This window comes from Aphelocoma coerulescens, chromosome 3 (assembly GCF_041296385.1).
Source record: "Aphelocoma coerulescens isolate FSJ_1873_10779 chromosome 3, UR_Acoe_1.0, whole genome shotgun sequence".
NCBI classification, from domain to species: domain Eukaryota; kingdom Metazoa; phylum Chordata; class Aves; order Passeriformes; family Corvidae; genus Aphelocoma; species Aphelocoma coerulescens.
This window is the reverse complement of record NC_091016.1, coordinates 365,797-388,102: the sequence shown is the minus strand read 5'-3', so window position 1 is coordinate 388,102 and position 22,306 is coordinate 365,797. Positions and strand designations below refer to the sequence as shown.

Below are 22,306 nucleotides of genomic sequence, written 5' to 3'. Positions count from 1 at the left end.
TGCCCATGGGGCTCCTGCCCGCCCCCGGCGCCACTGACTCCACACCCCGTGTCCCCACACTGGGAACCACCATGGAAAATCATGCTGAAACCTCTAATCCTGAGCCTGAGCCTTGACCTTTTACCCCCCTGACCTTTGACCCCTCGACCCATTCCTTGACAACCTGACCTTTGATCCCTGACCCCTGACCATCCACCTTTACACCTTGAGCCCTGCCCTTTGACCCCCCCCAAACCTGAGCCCTTTGACCCTTGCCTTTTGACCCATGACACCTGACCCCAGGACCTTTGACCCCCCTGAGCCCTGTGACCTTTGCCCCAACTTTCTACATGTGACCTCTGTGCTTTGACATTGACCACCTTGACCTTCGACCCCTGGACTTTCACCTTTGATTCCCTGACCCCCCAACCTATGCCCTGACTTTTGTCCCTTTATCCCCTAACCTTTAACCCCCTCTACTTTATACCCCTCACTGCTATTGCTGCCTGGAACCCCTCACTCCTGCTCTACACGCCCCAGCCCTCAACCCGTACCTGTCACTCTCCAGCCTGCAGCTGTCATCCCTAACTTTTTGGTGTGGGGCTTGTCCTCCTCTGAGGGTTCCAGGGTTATCCCAGCACCAGGGTTACTGAGCTCTGCTGCAGTGAGGGTTCCAGGGTTGCTGCACTGTGCTGCTGGTGGGGGGAAAATGGTGCTGTCAGGGGTGGTATGAGGGCTGGTGCACCTTTTCCCTGTATTCCTAACCTCCACTGGGTACTCTCCACCCTGTTAGGGAGGCTGTTTGTTTGGCTGCACCCAAACCTTGGCGATGAACATCACCTCGCAGACAGGACGGGACCAAGGAAAAACAAAACCCAGATGGGGGAAAAAAAACCTCACAGCTGGCTGTTTTCTTATTATAAAGTTAAAAATCAGTTGAAAAAACTGGAAGGCAAAAATCCCACACACAAGGTTAGAACCAGTCACACACGCTCTCACAGACTGACACACGCAGACACAGACAGACACACACTCTCACAGACAGACACCCTTCTTCAGCTTACACACTGACTGCAGCCCTTACTCACAACACTCCACCGATGAAGACGCTTCAACACATCTTCCAACTGCTGCTCCCTGACGTGGAAGGGTAGATTCTGGGAAAAGCGGTAGCATCGGTGACTGCAGGGATCAGAATCGGCCTCGGGGACCTGCAAGACAACATGAGACAGTCTACAAGTAGCTGACAGCTCGGAGTTATCCCCATACACCAGGCCCATAAGTTTTCTACACAAAACCCCACAGCCAAGAGATGAACCACAAAGTTTTACAACTGTTCAACCCAGCCACGACTCTACGTGCCAGGGCAGGGCAGCTCCAAGTGTAAGCACACCAAATAGAAGCAAAGATGACACGAGGACTTGAGATAACTCTCCAGAAGATAAATTCTAGACCCGATATGCTTTGAGGCAATGGAACCTATGGAACTACCACAGTGAGGAGGGTCTAATACACTTCATAGAGAAGTCCATGGCCCATGAAAGAAAAGATACTACCAAAAGTGAGAAGGAAGATGGAGGAGAACATCTTGTGTACTTCTCCTGGTCTCCAAAAGCAAAACTGTAAAGATGCCGGAATGAGCCCGATCTGGGAAAGCACGCGAGCAGAGACCCCCGCTGCCGCTACGGCCCAGAGCGAGGCCCATAAAGCACCGAGATGTAACAAAGGCCTGTGACACGGGAGAGGATGGACACAAACTACAGAACACAGACACCCATGACATAGCACAGACACGAGCTGAAACTGCCCAGCAACGGGCACAAGATTGCTAGTGGTGCCATGAGGATTTTTGCCTTTTCTTTTATACCCCTGTTGTACCTTTTTACAAATTCTGTATTCCTAGTGCTTTTTGCCTACCTTCTTGGACTTGTTTGTCAAGCTGAGAGACTCAACATTTTAGAAGCTTCGTAGCTAGGGATCAGTGTGCCCCAGACCCCACGGTCCTCTCCAGAACACATTCTGTAAACCAAGATAGAACCATCCAGGGGAAGGTTCCTTGGGGAGGGGGGCTCACTTGAGCCTCTCATTGGGGAATCTTTGATAGATATGCTAATTAGTAACACCTATAATGTTACACCTAATGTTGGGGGAGAGGGGGGGACACAGAGACTCGGCGGGGTGCATCTCGATGCATATGACCTGGACGTGTGCACCTAAGGATCCTTAAAATAAATACCAAGGTAAAATCCCTTTTCCCCTTCGAACCGTGTATGACTCTTGATTTTAAGGCCAGGAAAAGGCATCATTTAATCACGTTTCCCTCATTAGAGGAGACAATTAAATGACCACTCAGGTGCACAACCACTCCTGCAGAGCACTTCACTAGACCCCGTTTTGCAATAACTCCCCCAGGCTGCAAAGCCCCGTTTGCCAGGGACCTGAGAGAAGAATTCGGTAGTTTTAAAGGAATGTCAGCAACTAGGAATACACCTGAGAGGAGTTCAGTAGCTGGGAGGGAGCCCAGGTGACAAATAAACACACAGGCCCCAGCAGAACCAGCTCATTCCAAAGAGTGGCACTGAGGAAGGGCCTGGGCAGTCCCACAGGGGCAGGTGGGTGCCTGGCTGCCAGCACTGGGAACGTGGGAATGCTTCAAAGCACCGGCACTCCTGAGAAAATGACCAAACAAGGCCGTCATAAGGCAAGAGATGAGCCGGGGGGACAGTGGGTCCCACACCTGCCCCTTTTCCCTTTCCACTGTACAGCATCTGCCCAGGCTGTGAGCGAGCTTTGGGCAGAAGCACTCAGTTCTCCCCCAGAATCCAGTGAACCACTTGCTCATCTCCAGAAGAGAATCACAGGCACAGCACTGAATGCACCGATACCCGGCTTACACCTCTCAACACTTTCTCGCTTTGGTTTGTTCATTGAAAAATGGCAAAAAAGGAAAAAAGTCAGCCCAGAGCCCAGGAACGTTAAGCGACTGCTCTTTTACAAAGTCCAACACAACCCCCCCCCAAGGATGAGGCTTTACGTAAGAGCCACCTACTCCGTCCGGACGGGATTGTGTCCGGACCCGCGACTCTTCCCTCGCTGACCTTCGGCAGCAGCCGGCGGAAGCCAATTCCCCGAGCACGGCAGCCCCGCGGAGCCGCCCAGAGCCGCCGGCCGCCCCCAGAGCCCCGCAGCCCGTGCCGGTGCTGGCCCGCTCCATCCCGGAGCGGCTCCGGCCGCAAACCGGGAGAGCAAAGGGGAAGGAACAAAGCCCTGACAAAGCCAATGAGCGGAACACCATTCAACCCATCAGCGGGGAGGGCAGCGCAGCGGCCCCGCCGGCCCCGAGCCCGCCCCGAGTCCCCGTTCCAGGGAATGCCCCGGGTTGCGCTGCCCGGGGAGGGACCCCCGCCCTCCCGGGGTGTCCCCCACAGCGGGGCGCGAGCGCGGGGAAAGCCGCGGGTCCCGGCGGGAGCTGCGCCTGGAGCGGCCGATGCCGCCCTCGGGCCCGCCGGTGCCGCCCAGGGGGTGCCGGGATGTGCCGGGAGTGCCCGGGGCGGGGACGGCGCGGCCCCGGCGCTGCCCCGGTGCCGGCGGGAGGCCAGGCCCGGCCGCGCTCACCTGCGCTGGTCGCTCCGCTAGGCCCGCACCATCTCTTGGCTGCCGCCACCGGCGAACGACGGAGGAGCCGCGGAGCCGCCGGCGAGTCACGGAGCGCCGGGGGGGGCGCGGGGCGGGCCCGGCGGAGGGAGGGGGGGGCGGCTGCCAAGCGGGCGGCCGATCCGGAAAGGTCCCGGCGGTCCATGGCGGGCTGGCGGCTCGCAGGGCTCGGGCAGGGCCGCGGCTGCGCTGGGCCCGATCCCGGCCCGGTCCCGCCTGGCGCTTCCCGGCGGCTCCCGCGCCGCCGCCGCCGCCCCGATCACGTGACGCGCGGGGAACCACGTGACCCCGGCGGAGCGCGCGCGCAGGGGGCGTGGCGCGGGTCAGGCCCCCCCTCCCCGCGGGGCGGTGGGAGAGTCACGTGGCGCAGCGCGCGCGGAGCGACACGGGGAACAGCGGGACAGACCGGGAAACACCGGGACACCCCGGGACAGACCGGGACGCACCGGGACACACAGGGACACACAGGGACACACCGGACACCCCGGGACAGGCCGGCAGAGGAGCAGCTTCGGGGTGACCCAGCGGGGGCCGCCCAGTGCCTGAAGGGGCCGCAGGAAAAGATAGAGAAAGGATTTCCAAGGGACGGAGGGACAGGACACAGGGAATGGCTTCCCAGTGCCAGAGGGCAGCGATGGATGGGAGATTGGGAATTGGGAATTCCTGGCTGGGAGGTGGGGGAGACCCCGGCAGAGTTCGCCCAGAGCAGCTGTGGCTGCCCCTGGATCCCTGGCAGTGCTCAGGGCCAGGCTGGACATTGGGGCTGGAGCAGCCTGGGACAGTGGGAAGTGTCCCTGCCCGTGGCAGCGGTGGCACTGGATGAGCTTTAAGGTCCTTCCAAGCCCAAATCGTTCTGTGAGTCTTAGAGCCCTGAAATTCTCATGACAGAGGTGGAACTGCAAGAGCTTAAGGTCGCTTCCCAAAAAACCCCCATTGCACGAGTCTGCAGCTTCTGGAGCCCTCGGTCCATTGAAATGCAGTTTCAGAGGAGCTCCGAGGAAATGGTGCTTTGGGGAGAGCAGAGCGGCTGGAACAGAGGAACAGGAACAGTCTCCTGGAGCGAGCCCTTGTGTCTCAGAGAGCGGGATCGGCTCGTTCCTAACGCACCTGGTGACTCCCAGAGCGGAGGATGGAAACGCAGCCCTGGTCCGAAAGAAACCCTGCCCGGGAGCGCGGGCTGGGATTGGGAGCCGGCAGAGGGAGCTCGGTGTTAAAGAGGCTCTTTTGGCTGTAAAGGTGCGCCTTTGTCTCTCTGCGAAGCACCCGGCCGTAGCGGCGTTTTTGCTGCTGTCTCCTGATTTTATTAAACTTTCATTAAACTGTCCCTTTTCTTCAACTTTCCTTCAAATTCTACAAAGAGTGAAGCTCGTTTTTCACGGCCGCGCGGTTGGAGCGGCACCAGCGCTGATCCCTCCGCGGGCAGGATCGCATCACAAATAGTCCCTCCTGGCGGATCACTCCGCGTGGGGCCGCATCACCGGTGATCCCTCCGCGGGCAGGACCGCATCACAAATAGTCCCTCCTGGCGGATCACTCCGCGGGCGGGCGCCATCACCGCTAATACGAGTATTTATAAATTCAAAAGAACTCGTTAACGCAGAAGAAAGCAAGTACGCTTCATGCTGGGTGGGAAACATAGGGTCTAAGGGATAAGAATTTTAAAGCTGTCAGAGACCCAAGGAAAGGAGCAAAGGGGAAACAAGAAAGAGAAGGGCTGGGACCCCTGGAAGCATCGCCCCCTCCATTGCCGCCTGCCCCCCCCAAGCCCAGGCTCCTGTGGCGCCGCTCGCAGCTGCAGCGCCGCTCCTGAGCCCGAGGTCCCGCCTGTCCCGGCCCTCGGGCACCGCCCGCGGCTCCACCGCTTGTCCCAGCGGGGCGGCTCCGCCGGTAGCCCCGGTGTTCCCGCCGCCCCCTCCAGCCCCTGCGGGCCCAGCGGTAGCCCAGCCCCCCCTTACGTTGTCCCTGTGCCCGTCCCTAGCCCAGGGTTTTAAAAATCCTCAGGATATTAACTGTGAATTTACGTTTTGTATTAAGAAGACTAAACATCATGGAAACAGCTGAATTTAGGACAAACAATAGGCCAATAAATACAATACTAGTGCTTTAAAATAATTAAATAACCATTTGTTCTTGCATCTATGTTGCTTCCAAATACTGGCAGAATTCCTTCAAATAAACAAACTGCTAGTTTTTTTGTTTTGTTTTGAATTTTTAAAGATTGCATTTTGGCAGTCATTCGGGCAAATCTGGACATTTGTTCCATTCGTCTGAAGTGAAAAAAAGCGATACATCTATCACATTGCACTTTCTCTCTTAGGAAGCCAAAACTAGGGCCCTCCAGGGAACAAGAAGTTTAATTACAAACTATCACTGTACAACAAGACAGATTATTGGGCAACAGTGCGTTCTGAAAGGTATTTGTCATAATGAGGAATGGGCAGGGTAATTGGTGTTTGCCAACTGACAGGCACTCGGTGATCGATGCATCTGAAGGGCCAACAGAAATTCTCCATCCTTGCTTAGGCTCTGCTGACAAGGCACTTTCAGCACTTCTCTCAGTGTTTGGTATCTCTCATTCCAAGTTCCTGCTACGTCCTGAACAGTTTTGGTGAGTGGTAATTTGTAATAGAGGATGGATGATCAGCAGGTGATTCTTCAGTCAAAAGGACTAGTTTTTCCAATTTATCTGTGGGATTTACTTGAAGTGATATGTCATGTAGTACTCAGATGACCTATTTCTACAAAGAATGAAAATTACTCAGCTGCATTAACTTACATATATGAGTGAAAATACAGTTAGATATTACTTAGCTCATAAATGTATAACTGAATAAAAAGTGTTCTCTGAAGGATACAAGTAATCTTTACTGCCATTTGGCGGTAGACAGAGAGAAGTGACACACCAAGGTTACTCTGCTCATCAGTGGCAGAGATGGGAAATGATCTCACCTGAGCTCCAGGGCAGCATCTTATGCATGAACTGTACTGCTCTCCTCGTTCATTTGGGAATAAGGTTAGCATCCAAAGATAGAGCAGAAACACATTCTCTGGTCAGGCCTGTAACTCTTTACAGTGCTCCTTGTACATTATTGTGAAGCACTTGACACCAGGCACAATCAAAAAAGGGATACTAGAATACCCTGACCCTTAATTTTATCTAGAGCAAAAAATTGTTACGTAGCAAAGTTCATGTCTTAGGTAGCTAAAGGAGAGCAGCTTCTTCATTTCACAAGATTTAATAGAACAGTCAAAGCACTAGAATGCTACTGAAATTAGGAAATGCTGCAATAAATCACAGAGTTCTACTGCTTGCATTAAAAAAAAAAAAAAAAGTTAAAGTTTCTGGATTCCCATTTTAAAAATAGACTTCACAGTCATTAAAGAGTACTAGGGGTCTCTGAGAAGAATAAGCACAGGCTTTAATCTATTGTTTTTAATAAAGGAAGTCCTGCCCCATCTGTAGGGTCAGAATCACAAATCATCTATCTTATTATCTGAGAATAAAGACTGAACATTAGTCATATTCTTTTTATAACACAGAGTGACCGATACTTCAAAGCATTGTCATCACTGCTCTCTGGCTGTAAATGAAAACGTCATGGTGCTTCACTCTCATCTTGTATTCATATGCTTGACAGACAAGTTAAATGAGAATTGTCCAAAGCTATGAACCAAACCATGACAAAAGTAGCTCTTAGAGTGGTTTTAAATCACTCAAGCTGACATTCCTCGGCCCCAAATGTCAGACCACACAGTGCTGCGATGCACGCAGCAGGCAGAGCGCACTGTCCTGTTCCTCGGCTCCCAGCTTCAGAAGTGGCTACTCGAGTAAATAGAAACCTCAGAAACGTAGTTATGGAAATAGTGCATGTCAGCAGACTTCAAAGGGCAGAACATATTGATAATTGCAGAAAAAGGCCCAAAAGGGCTTCAATCACTCCCTGTCCCTGCAGGTTTTTTTGTTGTCCTCTTAAAGGAGCAATGACTGGGTGAGGATGAAACTGCCTTCCTGTCCAGCTGACAGAGGCTTTACAGGCATTCTAATGCTTCTGTTTGCACGGCTGCCCTTCCAGCTCTGTGCTGTCTGCAGCCTGAAGGCTTCCCCAGCTCTGAGAGCACAGACCAGCACTGGAAACACGACCAGCGCCAGAGGAGCTCCAGCGGTGACATCTGCTGAGCCCCCGGGCTCGCATCCTGAGCCATCGCAGGTCCGAGGGAAGCACCCGGCTCTGGTGGCTCCTTACCTGCCAGCACTGAAGCAAACGGCTGCTGGGGATCGAACGGCATTTCAACCTGCCAGACTCCAGGTTCTGGGTATCCAAACGGAATACCATTTCCTGAGAATAAACACAAATTCATTATCCTGGTGTGGCTACAGAGAAAAACTCACTTAGACAGCCTGTTCTGCTAATGTACAAAGATGTGTTAGATCGTGCAGCTGTCATCGCAGCATTGATGTTTACAGTCTGTGTCTGTTTTACATCTGTATATTTTCATTCAGTGTTTTACTGTATCCTGGTCACTCTATAGGGAAACACAAATCTTAAAAAAATACAATTATTTTCAAAAAAAAGGAGATGCATTGTTCATTTCTACTCCAGTGAAAAGCTGGATTGTACTTAAAAGGCATTGGCTTCTATTTGGGAAAGTGCTGATAGACTGTGTTGCAACAGGAGACCCTGAAGGGATTCTGGCTGACTCAGAAATTTCTCCAGGGACTGCTGAATAATGTTCACAGCAGACACAGTTCAGACTCTTTTAAAATGAAAGAGCATATGCTCTCTCTTATTATTTTTAACAAGGCTAACGATACAAGAGATATCAGAATAGATTTTTCCTTGTCGTTTCCAAATACCGTGTGATTAATTCCTGGGCCACAGAACAAGGGCATAGAGGAAGATAAAGAAAATAAATTATTTAAAAATTATTCCCTATGTTTTCAGTGGGTAATCAACAAGTCGATTCCTGTAAGCATCCATTTGAAGCTTTATTATAGTTCAGAATTGCCAACAAGGGCTCTTTTACTTGCCCCTTTCAGTGGTTTCCTGAAAGCACACTTAAGCTGAAATCCACTGTGAGTCCTGCTGAAGGCAAATTGATAGCTCAGAGGAGTAAAGTGAACTCTCTGCAGGTATAGAGACTTGATCTTCAGAATTGTCCTGCCATTAAGAGAAGGGAGATTGCCTAGAGAATGGCTTTTAACATATTTTCATTCACCATGCTTTCCTATCTACTGTGATACTTAAAATCCCTCTAGTACTCAAAAACCCATTCAATGTGGATTTAATGTCTATTGTAGAGAAAAAACTTTAGAAGCTAGTTTAAAAAAAAAATCAAAACACCTCCATGGTTTAAACGATTAAAAATAGGTGAAGTGATTTTAATTATTTGTTTCCATACCTCTGACTTGCAAGACGCCTGGAGAGTACAAATGACAAGCAAGTATGTCCAAAGATGGCCACATAGGATTAGACTTCACAACACATTAATTCAATTCATCCTTAATGGACATCAGATTATAAATGACCAAACCTTTCTATGTTATTGAGGTGCCTCCTAAACTCTCTAGGCTCAGAAGACAAAAGCCCAGGATATTGAATAATTAAGCTCCTTAAGAGAAAAGAAAAATCAATTCCAATCCGTGAACATAAATTCAGTTTCCTCCAGCCGTCCTAGCTCATACAAAGCAGAATTCAACCAGCAAAAAACTCGTTACCTTCCCAAACCTGTGGAATATCCAGCAAACCAAATTCTCAGGCTCCTACAGTGAGCAGAGCAAGGACAGAACTAAACTGATTTTTTTTTTTTTTTCTTACAATGCTACGCTGGTGTCCAATTGTCCTTAGTTCTAGGATGTGCAACCCTGAGCTGCTCAGGGAACCCTTGCCTTATCACATGCGAAGAGGCTGTCTGCAAGTCCAGCAATACTCAGGGGACCAAGGGAGTTACAGATCAACATCAAGTATTTCAGGCTTCACCCCGACAAACTAATGGACACTACCAAGCATTCACACAGAATTAACCTCCTGCTTTCACTTCGGGCAAAGCTTTCAAAGAAAAGAGCATCCCTTGGAGAGCTGTGGCTAACAGCACCAACCGGGCCAAGCCTCTTCTTCACCAGCCAAGAGAAGTTTTGGCAGCGACTCGAGCAATAACAAGACAAGGACTTTAATCCCCTTTAATTGTGTGATTCTGTTGGGGATTTGTGCTGCTTCAAAAGCAGTGTCTGCTGTGGTTTTGAGTCACCTGATCCACACTGTTTTCCTCTCTGTTTTCACAGCTCTGGCATTGGCCAGGAGAGCACTGTGCAGATCCACGAGCAGCTTTCAAAGGTCAGCAGAGCACTGCCTGGTTTCACAGCCTCCGTGAGGCTGTCTCAGGGCCTGGCTCTCCCAAGCATCCCACAGCTTCCTGGAGAGGTTGCTAATTACCAGACATTCATTATCTGTTCTTATAACCCAGAGATTTAAATTGAAAAAAAAAAACCAAATTAAAAAGGGGAGGGACGGAAGAATGAAAAAATACTAAGAGAATGGATCTGCACTAAAAGTGCTTTGACTTATCCTGTAGGACTCCTGGCTTCAGTTCCTACAAGGAGACATTTTCAACTGCCTGTCAAATTCACATCACTGGGCCTATCCTCAGCACCCTCCAGCCTTGTCACATTTATATGGAGAGGTGGTGGAAGGATGGTGGCTGAAGGGTGTTTGGGGCTCCAAGAAGGAAAGGGAAAATATGCCTGATGCCATTCAAGGCTGATAACTCAGTAGGAGGCTGTAGAAGAGCTTCTCTGTCAGAAGAGGCAGGAGCAGTGCTGAACACTGCCCAACCTACCACTGCAGCTGAGCAAGCAGGAGGAATGTGGGAGAGGCAGGACTGGGAGACAGTGAGGGGATTAGGAAACACGATGCCAGGATTCTTCTTCCATTTCCTTTCTAAGGTAATTGGTCCTGTCTAACTGAGACAGACCCCTTGTCTAGACTGGCTGCCGGACTGAACAGTCAGACCAAATCCATAATTTCATAAGGTCTGGTGAAAACAACCTTCACAAATGAAGTAGTTGAAATGAAGTAGGGCAATGGTAGAGTGAATAAGGAATCTTGCTAATGAGCCAGAGGTAAACCAGAGCCTTACTTACACTCTTGCTGAGAGCTGTTCTGTTCCATTCAGCTGTGTATTTGATCATTCAGCTAAGAAACCAGCATGATACAAGGGATCTAAAATTTCAGTTGCTTCAACCGGAATATCTAAAGTAGCAAAGCAAAGAAGCCAACAAATTATTTCATTGTAAGCCAAATTATACAGGATATACCAGACAATACCAGGAGCATTAATGGTTTATTAGGGAAAGAACACCACCAAGTAGATCTCTCATAGCTTCAGTTTTCTGTTGCATAGGCAGCCCCTCTGGGTTGGTCATCCAACACACAGATTGGGGGGTACATAATTATGGGTCTCAGTCTGGGCAAGCTTAATCACTTTTTTTTCCATGAGGACCTTCCCTCGATTCCATGTGTCAGTGATAGAACAAGGGGGACTGGCTTTTAATGAAATATGGTAGGTTTAGATAAGATAGCAGGAAGAAAATTGTTTCCTTTGAAGGTGGTGAGGCCCCGGCACAGATTGCCCAAAGAAGCTGTGGATGCCCCATCCCTGGAAGTGTTCAAGGCCAGGCTAGATGGGGCTTTGAGTAACCTGGTCTAGTGGAAGGCATCCCTGTCCATGGTAGGGAGGTTGAAACGAGATAATTTTTAAGGGCCCTTTCAACCCAAACCATTCTATAATTCTATTATTCTGTTTCAGGTTATTGCATTTATTAACTTTAAACCTCATTTCCTATATTCCTATAGAATTTCACCAAGCCCTGAAGAAAAGAGAAAGCTATTTCTATAGCAGCATAGGAAGCCTGCACCACAGGCAAGCAGAGGGACAGGTCACACACATCTCAACACTGTCTGAGAACAGTATCAGTGGGATAAATACAGCCAAGGTGTGATACATATAGGAGTTAAAAAGAGACTTGTGTACTAAGTGGCTGCTTGACACAACACTAAAATTCTTCTGTTGTGGGGGTTAGGTCTCAAACATTTACCACTTAGGATAGTGATTTCTTTGTCACCAGTAAATGAAGACCAGTCAGCTGCTAACTTCAGCTCAGGAATATGCCACTAGTGATGGAGGACATCCAAGACCTGCTTGGTGACCAGACTGCAACACACTGCAAAGTCCTGAGATGCTGTCTCTGGACTCAGGCTTAGAGAACCTTTTCAAAGTGTTTATTACTCTCACGCACAAGGCACAGGAAACCCTCTGCGGTATATGTACATTAAAGACAGAACCACAAGTTTCATCTTGAACTCTGAATGTGTGTGCGCAAGGAAAGTATGTGCAGAAATGACTTACTAGAAAGGAAGACATCTGGGTCAGATGTTCTCTTCACTTAGTTAATCACATGGAAGTGTCATTCTGAAGAACTTTGTGTATTAAGCCTGAGGAAAAGTGCTTTGTTCAAAAGCGATATGCACATAGCAAATGTGAGAACAAGAGTTCCCGTCTGACCCACAGAATCCACCACTTACCCTGTTATTTATGCAAGCTGCTGTCAGGTCATTTTTTACACACTCACATAGTATTTTCCAATCTATGATGAATGCTACACAAGATGAGGGCTATTCCTTGACATGTCAGACTAGTGAGAAAGTTAAATTACCTCTTTGTGAGTTCCAAGCTCAATGTATCCACAGAGAGGGTGAAACGCTCCTGTGCCACAGACATAAACATGGGTCCAGTTGTATGGCTGAAGAACTCGGATAAAATTGGCACACTCTGTCTGTTGGGAAAAGAAAGATAAAGGTTACTTTTCATGTTTATTCTTCTCTTTCACATTATACATAGAATATAAGTTACAGCCATATAAGCTTATATAAGTTACAGCCATAGCATTGGTGTATTTAAACTCAGAACTACTGTAGCAGAAACTGTTTACAAGTAGTTCAAACCTGTTAGGACTATAACTTGACAGTGGCTATCTACCAGGCAGTTCATCAATCAGACTTGCAAACCTAATTCTGCTGTATGCTTACAGCCACGAGAAACTGTCTGCTCACACCACGGTTTGGAGGGAATCTGTTCAGCCAGTGTTGTAGCAAACACCACCCGTCAACAATTGGGCAGAGGTCGCAGAGCCACTGGGTTTGTCTGGCTACCAGTCTTCCTGCCTTTGCTCCCAGCTCAGGGTACTGCACATGCTTTAATACCAAAGATCACATGATTAAAGCGACTGCGGTGGGCTGAAAGGCTTCAACACACTTCCAAGGGCATGCTTTGTCTCTGCACCAACCACATCTTACTGGTGACTTTTATTTGGTCATTTCTGAGTCCAGTGGGACATCCTGGCTCTAGCTGGGCTTGCTCCATGTTGTTGTTGTTGGTAAGTAGCACAGGCATGCTTGCAAGGATGATACATGGGGCTGGGGGAAAAGCCTTGATTTAGCCTTGCCCAGAACGAAATGAACACAAAAACACATAACAGATACTTCAGAGGGAACACACAGGATTTGTTCATATGTTCAAGCCATCACCCTGCATCTAAGTGAGAGTCCGAAACAACTATTTCCCTCTCAGGACCTTCTCCTTTTTCTCTTAGTGTAGAAATAGACCAGCACAAATCTTCCACATGCACCAGTATCAGAATATTTCCAATGCTCAGCATTGTTTAGGTTCTGACTGCTGTAAAGGTAAGGGTAGTAACAAGTTAGAATAAAAAGCTAAACTCTTCAGGCAGAGAGCTGAGAGCATTTTGAGCTGGAAGATACCTTGGTAACCGACATGCTGGAGATTTTTTTTGGAGAGGAAAGGAAGAAATTTTATTTTACAGCCAGGAAATGTTTACATTTAGAGTGGGCTCTAGACACATGACGTAATCTGTGCTGCACAAAACATATAAAAGTTGTATTGTGTACACGTATGTACCTTAAATATACTTCCTAAAGAAGATTTGTGGTTTCTGGCAAAAGCCATTGAGTCTGAGATTTTTTTTTAAACCCCAACTGCAGCTGTCTGCAAATTAAGTTGATTTGTACACTGCTCTACTACTGTTTCTTTAATGAATTATAATGAAGTTACATTCAGGATACACCCAAGAAAAAAAGAAGCATTTTAATGTGAGAAAAGAGGATTCCAGGGAAATACTGCCTGGTATACATTTTTGAGGAAACGCCATTCATCTCTCAGCTGCATTTATTACACAAAAGAACAACATATCATGATTGATGCCTGCAAGATTGAATTTTTTTAAGTATTAATATTTAAAAACCAACAGAAATGTAACTTTGTTTTTCAATTAAGAAAAAACACTTAGGACATTAGTTCAGAAGAAGTGTAACAAGAGCTTACTAAAGCATTTTTTGCATTTAATAAAAAATACATAGATATGCATAATCCTCAGCCATAATAAAAAACATACATCATACTTACATGGGCATCTTTCCCAGCTAATTTGCATAATTCTACCTTTTCTTTTGCTGCAGGCCAGTAAATCTGTAATAGAGTTAAAACAAGACAAAGATGATGAAGATTATACACTGTCCTGTGACTGTAGATTATTCCAGGAATAAACAGTTAAAACAGATTTATGCATGTTGAAGGACCTTGCATGTAAATTGAAATGAACATGACTTCAAGTACAAGATCCCATTACAAAAAGTTAAGAGGCTTTAAATCAACCCCCCTGATTCTTGTTTATTTCTTCATTGGCTACATGTACTTTTAAAAAGCATTCAGTTAATCTGGCCGGGGCACCTTGTCACCATTATGTGTTTCTCTCAAAGTTATGATGAGCCAAATCATCTGGAAACTAAACTGATTGCAAAGCCAGGCAAATTACATTTGTAAGAATTTGGTCCAGTGGACTTGGCAGAACTGTTATAAAAAAAACACTTAGCTCTTTCTGCCAATTTTCAAATGAAAATAATTAGGTTCAAAAAACTAAGGACAGCTGGAGGGAAATTTGTAGAACAAAAAGTACATTTGGCAGGAATCAACAGTGCATGGTTTAAAAACATCAACATTAACTGAGTTTACTGAGAAAATGACACAGAAGTTTAGAGAAGAACTGTGGACCTTAGATAATTGCCAGTATATATTGATACTGTTTCTCTTTCTTTTTTAATCTGCCCTGCAGAATTCTACAAAATAGGTTTTGATGTAGATAAATCCAGATGACAACATACTATCAGTTACTGTAATCCAAATTGTGATGGTGAAGAAATGTCAGTGAACAACAGTGCAGGTTCTGCCTCACTGATTTCAATTAAGCAGTCAAAACTGGATATGATTGAGTACATCTGATTCTATTAAATTTAAAATAGAAGCTAAATACAGATTCTTCTCGAATCACTGTGTTAAATATGGATATTTTGTACTTCTAATTTTGACAAGAAAAAGCAATTGTTATTTCTCATGACTAGTAATAAAAACACCACAAATCACACTACTTTTTAAGCAAATATTGATTAGTAAATTGCCTGAAGTCCCAGGCACCAGTCAGCAGGTCATTAGTAGTCACAAATGCTTTATAGTAGTCTCCAGTCATGCTTTACAAAATCTTAAATAGCAAATGTATAGGAATGAAGAATTATTATAATATGCACTAGAAATAAAAACAACATCAAGGAAGGACGCACAACTCAGTGGCATGCAAGAGGAGTTGACTGCTGTCATATTCCCCTTCACCCAGCTGTTGGCACCTTACTGGAAGTGGCTTGACATACCCAGGCTCAGTCCCACACAGGTAAGGAAAGCAAAAAGCAAGTGGCCTCCCTCAAGTACCTTTATCACTTTCCAAAACCTACAGTCACTGTTTCTCTCAATCTGGAAACAGTCTGGATTTTACTTCTTTCTCTTTCCTTCCCAGTGAAAATGGATGTATTGGATTTCTGCAAGGAAATTAATTTCCTCTCAAGTGAACTCCGTTACCTTCCTGATAAAAAACCTCTTAGCAGAGACAATGTAGTTTAAGTTACTTAAACCTTAACCCTCTGCAACAATATTTACATGGAGTCAGAGATAAGACAGTGTAACAGCATTGCAGCACTGGAGCACAAATTTGCTTTCCCAGAGCATTTTCTCGGAAAGATCTGGTCAAAGCACCCAGGTATGGAAATGCAATCAGCCATCCCAGGGATGTGTGGATGGCACAGAGCACAGTGCCAGGAAGCACAGAGGAAAGTACTGGAAACATCATGAAGGGCTGAAGGTAGGTCCAGTCTGGTCTCCACTGCAACACAGAGAAGTTTAAGAAGAAAAGCTGATGAAAAGCGACCCGTGAAGAAAAGCTGATGAAAAGGAACAGATAGAGGAACGTAAGATCATGGATCTCCAAATACATTTGGCCACGGAGATTTGTCTGAGATCTGATCCTCAGTTTTCTTGTACATAAACTTTATGCCCAAGATCCCTGAATCACTTACAGGAAAGCCTTGAGGTCTTCAAGGGGTTTGGGAGATTTTTGGCCAAAGTTTAGTTATCCAATGAGGTAGACAAGATGCCCCTTTGTAGGCTTTTGAAAATGCCTACCTGTCCTTGCCAACTACACAGAAGAACTGCAGGAGTTAAAAACAAGAGACATCTGCTTCAAGGCTTCAGAAGTGTTAATGGACTTGAGTTACCCTCAAATCTTCTACAGATTCGTTCATGGGAATCAGTGTTTGTCCTACAAGGCTGAAATACACACATCCCCCCTTCTATGATAATTGACCACAGACAATTATTATTTAAAAAATCAATTGTTTTACTCTCTAGTTACTCAACAGCCTCAGTATTTAGCATTATATAAGGCCACATTAGACAATGAAAAGTGAAGCTAAGTGATCTAACTTGAAAATCAATTTGCAATTATATATGCGGGAGTAAAAGTGATATTTATTAGCTTACCATATGAGAAATGAGAGATTCCCAGAAACTGTCAGTTCTAAATCGTAATAGATCAAGAAAATTGCATCATTTGATGAGTTGCATCATAAAAATTGCATAAAATAATGAGCTGATGTGCTGAGCAAAAAAGCATGAACTTCATTTTTTATTACAGGACATGCTGTGTAACAGTGCCACAAGCCTGGTTCCCTCAAACACTGGCACAAGCAACATTATACATGTGTACTGACTTTTCTGTAGGGGGTGAAATTAAATTGTACCATTATATTTTATTCCAATGTGTTACTTAGTTTCACAATATGCCAAAAAAGTAAGACTGGAGGCTCCTGTAGTTTCTTTCAGATTTAAAATCATTTAGCTTGTAAATGGTTTGAAGCTTTGAAGTTGGTCTTTTTTTTTTTTTTTTTTTTCTATTTATATGCTTTATTCACAATGGTAACATCTTATTAACAAATTCTCTTTTATTCCCAAATTTCTCAATAAGTAAAAACCTCAAGGAATGGAAAAAAACCCCCAGATAGCCAGGCCTTATATATTAAAGGTGACAACAACATTGACTTGTAAAGTTACAATAATTTTGTGTTACAATCAGTACAAATTATATACTTAATATACTTTATAGTTGTATGTATCTGAAATGTCTGGAGAAATCTTAGAATAGCTAAGTGGAGTTACTGAATTTAAGGCAAGAATGCAACTAGTTGGAATATGTGAACTGTATACTTAAACAGGATTCTTTTCTTTTCTTAATCTTCGGTTTATTTTCCTTTTAAAATAACCATATCAAAATTCCAAAGGTCAGCTACTGTCATGATTTCTAGATTTTATCTTCTATTGCCCAATTAAAAGAAAAAAAACAACCTCACCATTACTTTTAAATCATTCTTCAAATATTTTCTTAAATTTAGGAATGGGAAAGAAATTAAATTCTCCTAATAAATGGAAGTTAATAAACTCTTTTCTATCAGAGAGAAAGAAAACCTCCCAGGAGTACAAAATTAAGCAGTACATAAGTGTAGGACAGATAAGGTATCACTTTAAAGGGTAGCTGGAAATTGATTTCTGATTAAAACAAAACATTTAAAACCACAGAGGTCTTTTCCAGATCAGGAGCAGTGAATTTCTAAAAGTAACATTTTCCCTTCCTCCAAATATGCATTTTACTATAAGAAAGGAATGAAAAAGGAAGTAATTTTTTTTAATACATTATTTATATATAAATAAATTGGTATGTGAATGCTATATATATATATATATATATATATATATATATATATGTATGTATGTATGTATATATAAAAATAATATCTGGATCCACCACTAAGAGCCAAATTTCAGCTGCCATCTGTCATGAATTAATAATACTGGTATTTTACTCATTTTCATGTATGCATCTTTCTCTATCAGATTTTGTTCCTAGCCTAACACTTAAGATTATAAATCTTCAGGAGAAGGGGTGCTCAAAGATAAAACAGTGAAATCTGATTACAAAAAAATGTGTGAAAGTACAGCTTTTTCAAGAATCACTTCTAATTAGGCTACTAAATCTAGGATGGTGCAGAACTTTACAAAATGAGTGGAAAATGCTATCTATTGTCACAATACAAAAGAGGAAGATCACAAGCTATCTAAACAATTTAGAAGCCCACTGGGTCTTTTTTCATCTGTTTTTAAGGTTTCAGAACAAGTTTTTAGTTAGGGAAGAAATAATACAAGTTTCCAATGAAAACGGAGTGTGGCAGAGAAGACAACAGAACTTGGTAAACAGCCACTATCCCACTCTAATATTGTACTTTTCTTAAATAACCTAGCTGAATTACATTAAGGTGGTAGAGCTGCTCTTCATCAGGGCTCCATTTAAGTATTCACTACATTGTCACACGGAAACTGATTAGCTCAGCTGCCAAAAACAGGCATTAGTACAAGAAAAAAAAATGGTCTGATAAGTAAAGAACTTGAGGTACAAAGTTACTCATGCAGTTCCCCAAGAAACAGTGTCAGAACTCATCCTATTTCATGCACCCTTCAGTAGCTTTGGTAAAAACCCAGAACTCTCCAACAACCCCTGCAGATGACACAAGGTTGGGAAGCATCACTAAAACAAAAGAAGTTAAATTATGCAGGAATAATCAAAGGGCTCTGAAGACCAGAATTATCAACAGCCAGAGGAAATGGGTATAAACTGCTAATAAATAAATATAAATAATAGATTGTAGATTTGAACAAAAATCAAATCTGAAACATCGGCGTAACAAGGATCTGTTCCACAGCAACAACATTCCTAAAGAAGTTGCATGAAGTATCCCAAAGGGCCGCTTACAACAGATGATGATTTGGGACCCTGAGCCAGTGCACGCTGGGACAGATGAAAACAACTTGTTCCAAAGCTGCTGCTGGGGATCTGACATGTTTATCTATTTGGCCCACATGGGGCTGTGTCTTCTAGCACCCACAGCTCCTGCAGGTTGGCAGCTTTTCAAAAGCTTGTCAGGCCTTGACAGCATTCCTATTCCTGCGGAGCTGGGCGGGTCGCGCTGCAGATCACACCGTGATGATCGCGCTGACGTGTAACCCCGCGGGCACTGTTAGCACAGCCACAGAAAGGGGCACCATTGCTTTGCAGCTATTTACCCACTGTTTACCCAGCTGACAACATTTTGTATTTCGTATTTATTTAGCGCAAGGAGTAAAATAGAAAAGGCTTTTGCAAACTCACAAGAAACTTCGATGTACTGACGTCATGTTTCCAGCAGGATCCCAGAGGTTGGTGCTCCTATAGAATTTCTTTGCCAGCTTTCCAGCCTCTCATGCTATTAAACATCTCTCCGTTTTACACTGCACTTCTGGTGGTAATGGCACAGAGGCCTTCAGTAGAACTACTTTCCTTTGCTGACCATCTTTATTTTACTCACAGGAAGAAATCACAATTTTTCCAGTTTGCAAATAGCTTGCAGAATTTGTCAGGGACACTTCATAATGCCATTCCTGCAACAGGAGCTAATGGCTTCTGTACAGGAAAACTTCAGAGAAAATACATCCCTGTTACAGAAAGAAGATTATCCATTGCTATATTTTATATATTTATTGACTATAATCACTTTCGCTTTCTGCATTCATCTGTCATTCTGGAGGACTTGCTCATTACACTGTGGTACTTGCTGTTGTTTTATAATGAGGTTTACAAGCACTGGAAACCAGACAGATTTTTTTTCAAGCTGCCAGCTAAGGAAATTTTCAACCTATTACACAATACATTTCATAAAAACTACAATGATTTAAGAAATTCTGACTCCAGCAGAACTACTGATTTATTTCATCAGGAAAAATACACCAGGAAATAAAGCTATAACTTAATATATGGAAGTCAAATTAACTAATTTAGGTAAATTAATAGGTTTTAAAAAGGAAGTTATTAAATTATATATATGTATACATTAGAGAAGGGAGCAGGATACAATGCTTTGGATCCTTCTTTGCCAGAAATGTCTTAATATAGAGCATTAGACTCTAAAATATAATCTTGCCAAGTAATTATATCTACACATGAGAATAAATTGTTGGGGATCCTGACTTAGCTTTTGGAGGTATCAGTAGCTCCTAACAAAACAAATATCTGAAATTGAGAGCTTTATCAAAGTAAGAAGTTCATGTTCAGCTTTGTTTTAAAGAACGGAAACCCCAAACTACGCACAATCTTGCACTGCAGTCTCAAAGCTGTTATGCCTCTCTCGCCCCATCAGCGTGCTTTTAACACTCCTTCCACAAAGTCCACAAATGAACACATCATTTATCGGCAGAAACTTAATATTCTAATCAATTTCTACTCGTTTTAGTAGCTGTATGTAAGCAGATCATTTTTTCCAGATGACTCGTACTCCAGAGGAGTACAAAGGACACACTTCAGACCCTTGTAGTCCCAACATGTGTGGTTTCCCCACACTGGGAAGGCCTGGAAGTGAGCCGCCTGGCCCAGTGCCAACCCAGACCACGCTCAGTCTAAACACAGCACCGGCAAGTGCTACTTTCTGACACTTCACTGCTACTGTAGAGTATCCTTTAGCTTCCTCCTCAGGGGCTGAGATTTTATACACAGCTCCTCACGCAACTTCCTTCATCTCATCCCTTCCCTCCACTGCAAGATTCAACCAGCCAAGCACAGTGGAATTAAAGAGAAACACTCATGTGACATTGCCTTGTGTTACCTGGGCATTTAAGCAAGAAGATACATTTATAAAGTTGTTGAATGCCCATGGAGACCTGGGAAATCAGCACACCAGGACGTTCTGCAAGGCTTCTCAGTCAGTTCTACCCATTTAAATGTATTTTGCCTCAGTGCTTTTTTGTGAAAAGTTAAATATTATCTGAATAGTTAAACTATTATTTTACTACTAAAAGAAGTATTTGAACCTGCACACATATTTAGTCCAGATACGCAAGTGGTTAGGAATTTTATTCCCTCCTTTCTGGTTACCACAGATACGTAAGCATGCATTCTCTATTCATCTTAGGAAATCCAAATTTTCTTTCCAATACAAAGTAAGTCTTTTCTCTACCACATCTATACCAAATGGCACTGTCTGACTGCACATTAGTGCTCCTGGCTCCATCTGTGTTCTGCTCTTCTTGGAAAGCACAAGGTCCGTAATGAACAGCGCTGGTTTGGCCAAAGGGAAAATGTCACCAGCTTGGACTGAGGGGTGGCTCACACAGAGTGCTGCCACCTCCAGAAAGGTCTGGGCTCAGAAAGCCCCACTGAACATAATGGGAGGTGACAGCACTCAGCATCTCTCAGGAGGCAAGCAGAAGCCCACAGAAACAGAAGTCTGCTTTTCACACAAACAAAATCTGTCTTCTACAGAAAGCCTACACCAAAAATCAATTTGTGGTCTGAAAATTTGCAGTTGTGAGTAGTGCTGTTATTAATGCAATATCCTGGGAGGGGTAGTGGATTTTGAATCAATTACTGAGATGACAGAAGCAAGGTAAGTGCTTGATAAAGCATGCCAGGAAGAAATTTCCTGAAATACCCAGAATCTGAGTTTTACAGAAACTGCCATGTGCAGCATTGCTGAAGTCCAGATAAGGAACAAGATATTCAGACTGGTACTGTATCTCTTCTATACAATGACAGCAAGCGTTGCTCTCAAACGTGAGGGCAAAATAGTCTCTTGTTCCACCTGTTCAGCTCCTGCCTGCAATCACATTAATTCAGGGTCAGTTACCTCTTCAGAGCTGGCAGCAGTACGTAGTAATTTAAAACCACCCTCTGGTGCCTAAAGAAAATACCAAACACAGCTGAGAATTCAGATTTTCTTCCTATCTGGGACAAGCAGGAAACCAGTTTTCATGTGTTCCTGTTGCAAGCATCTGGTTTCCACTCATAGCAGTCAACTGTGCTTACAAAAGCTCCAGTTCACCATGTCTGCTAGAAATATTGAAGGCTAAATTGTCATCTTATTATCTCAAGTTAACACACTGTCACCGGGCACAGGCAAGGGACTACAGCAGATCCCAGTGGAAGCTTTTCCTAAAACTAGTCATTCTAGATATTAACCAAAATGTTAAAATTGCCACTTATATTTTACTATGATTTAAACCATCCAAATTGCCTCTGCTCTGTTCAGTATTAGAGTAAAGTAATCCCAGGGATGCCAGGAAGCAATGAAAGAGCTGTCTTCAGTTATTTCCTTCCAAATGCTTTGAAATGAGGAGGGTAACCATGACCAGAGGAATTGAGAAG

General features: G+C 44.5%; 2 long non-coding RNA genes across 3 annotated transcripts; both read right to left on the bottom strand.

Annotated features, from left to right (window-relative positions):
* Window positions 1–5,638: 5,638 nt before the first annotated feature.
* Window positions 5,639–12,427, bottom strand: LOC138107480 (uncharacterized). 2 transcript variants are annotated; one of them, XR_011149537.1, is made up of 4 exons: window positions 12,344–12,427; window positions 10,772–10,880; window positions 7,878–7,970; window positions 5,639–6,371 (listed from the first exon to the last, which is right to left on the bottom strand). It is a non-coding gene; the product is annotated as an uncharacterized lncRNA (long non-coding RNA). The 2 variants fall into 2 exon arrangements; XR_011149538.1 differs by lacking the exon at window positions 12,344–12,427 and adding an exon at window positions 12,037–12,335.
* Window position 12,428: 1 nt separating this feature from the next.
* LOC138107479 (uncharacterized) lies at window positions 12,429–20,836 on the bottom strand. Its single transcript, XR_011149536.1, has 3 exons — window positions 20,769–20,836; window positions 14,110–14,172; window positions 12,429–12,463 (listed from the first exon to the last, which is right to left on the bottom strand). It is a non-coding gene; the product is annotated as an uncharacterized lncRNA (long non-coding RNA).
* Window positions 20,837–22,306: the final 1,470 nt, after the last annotated feature.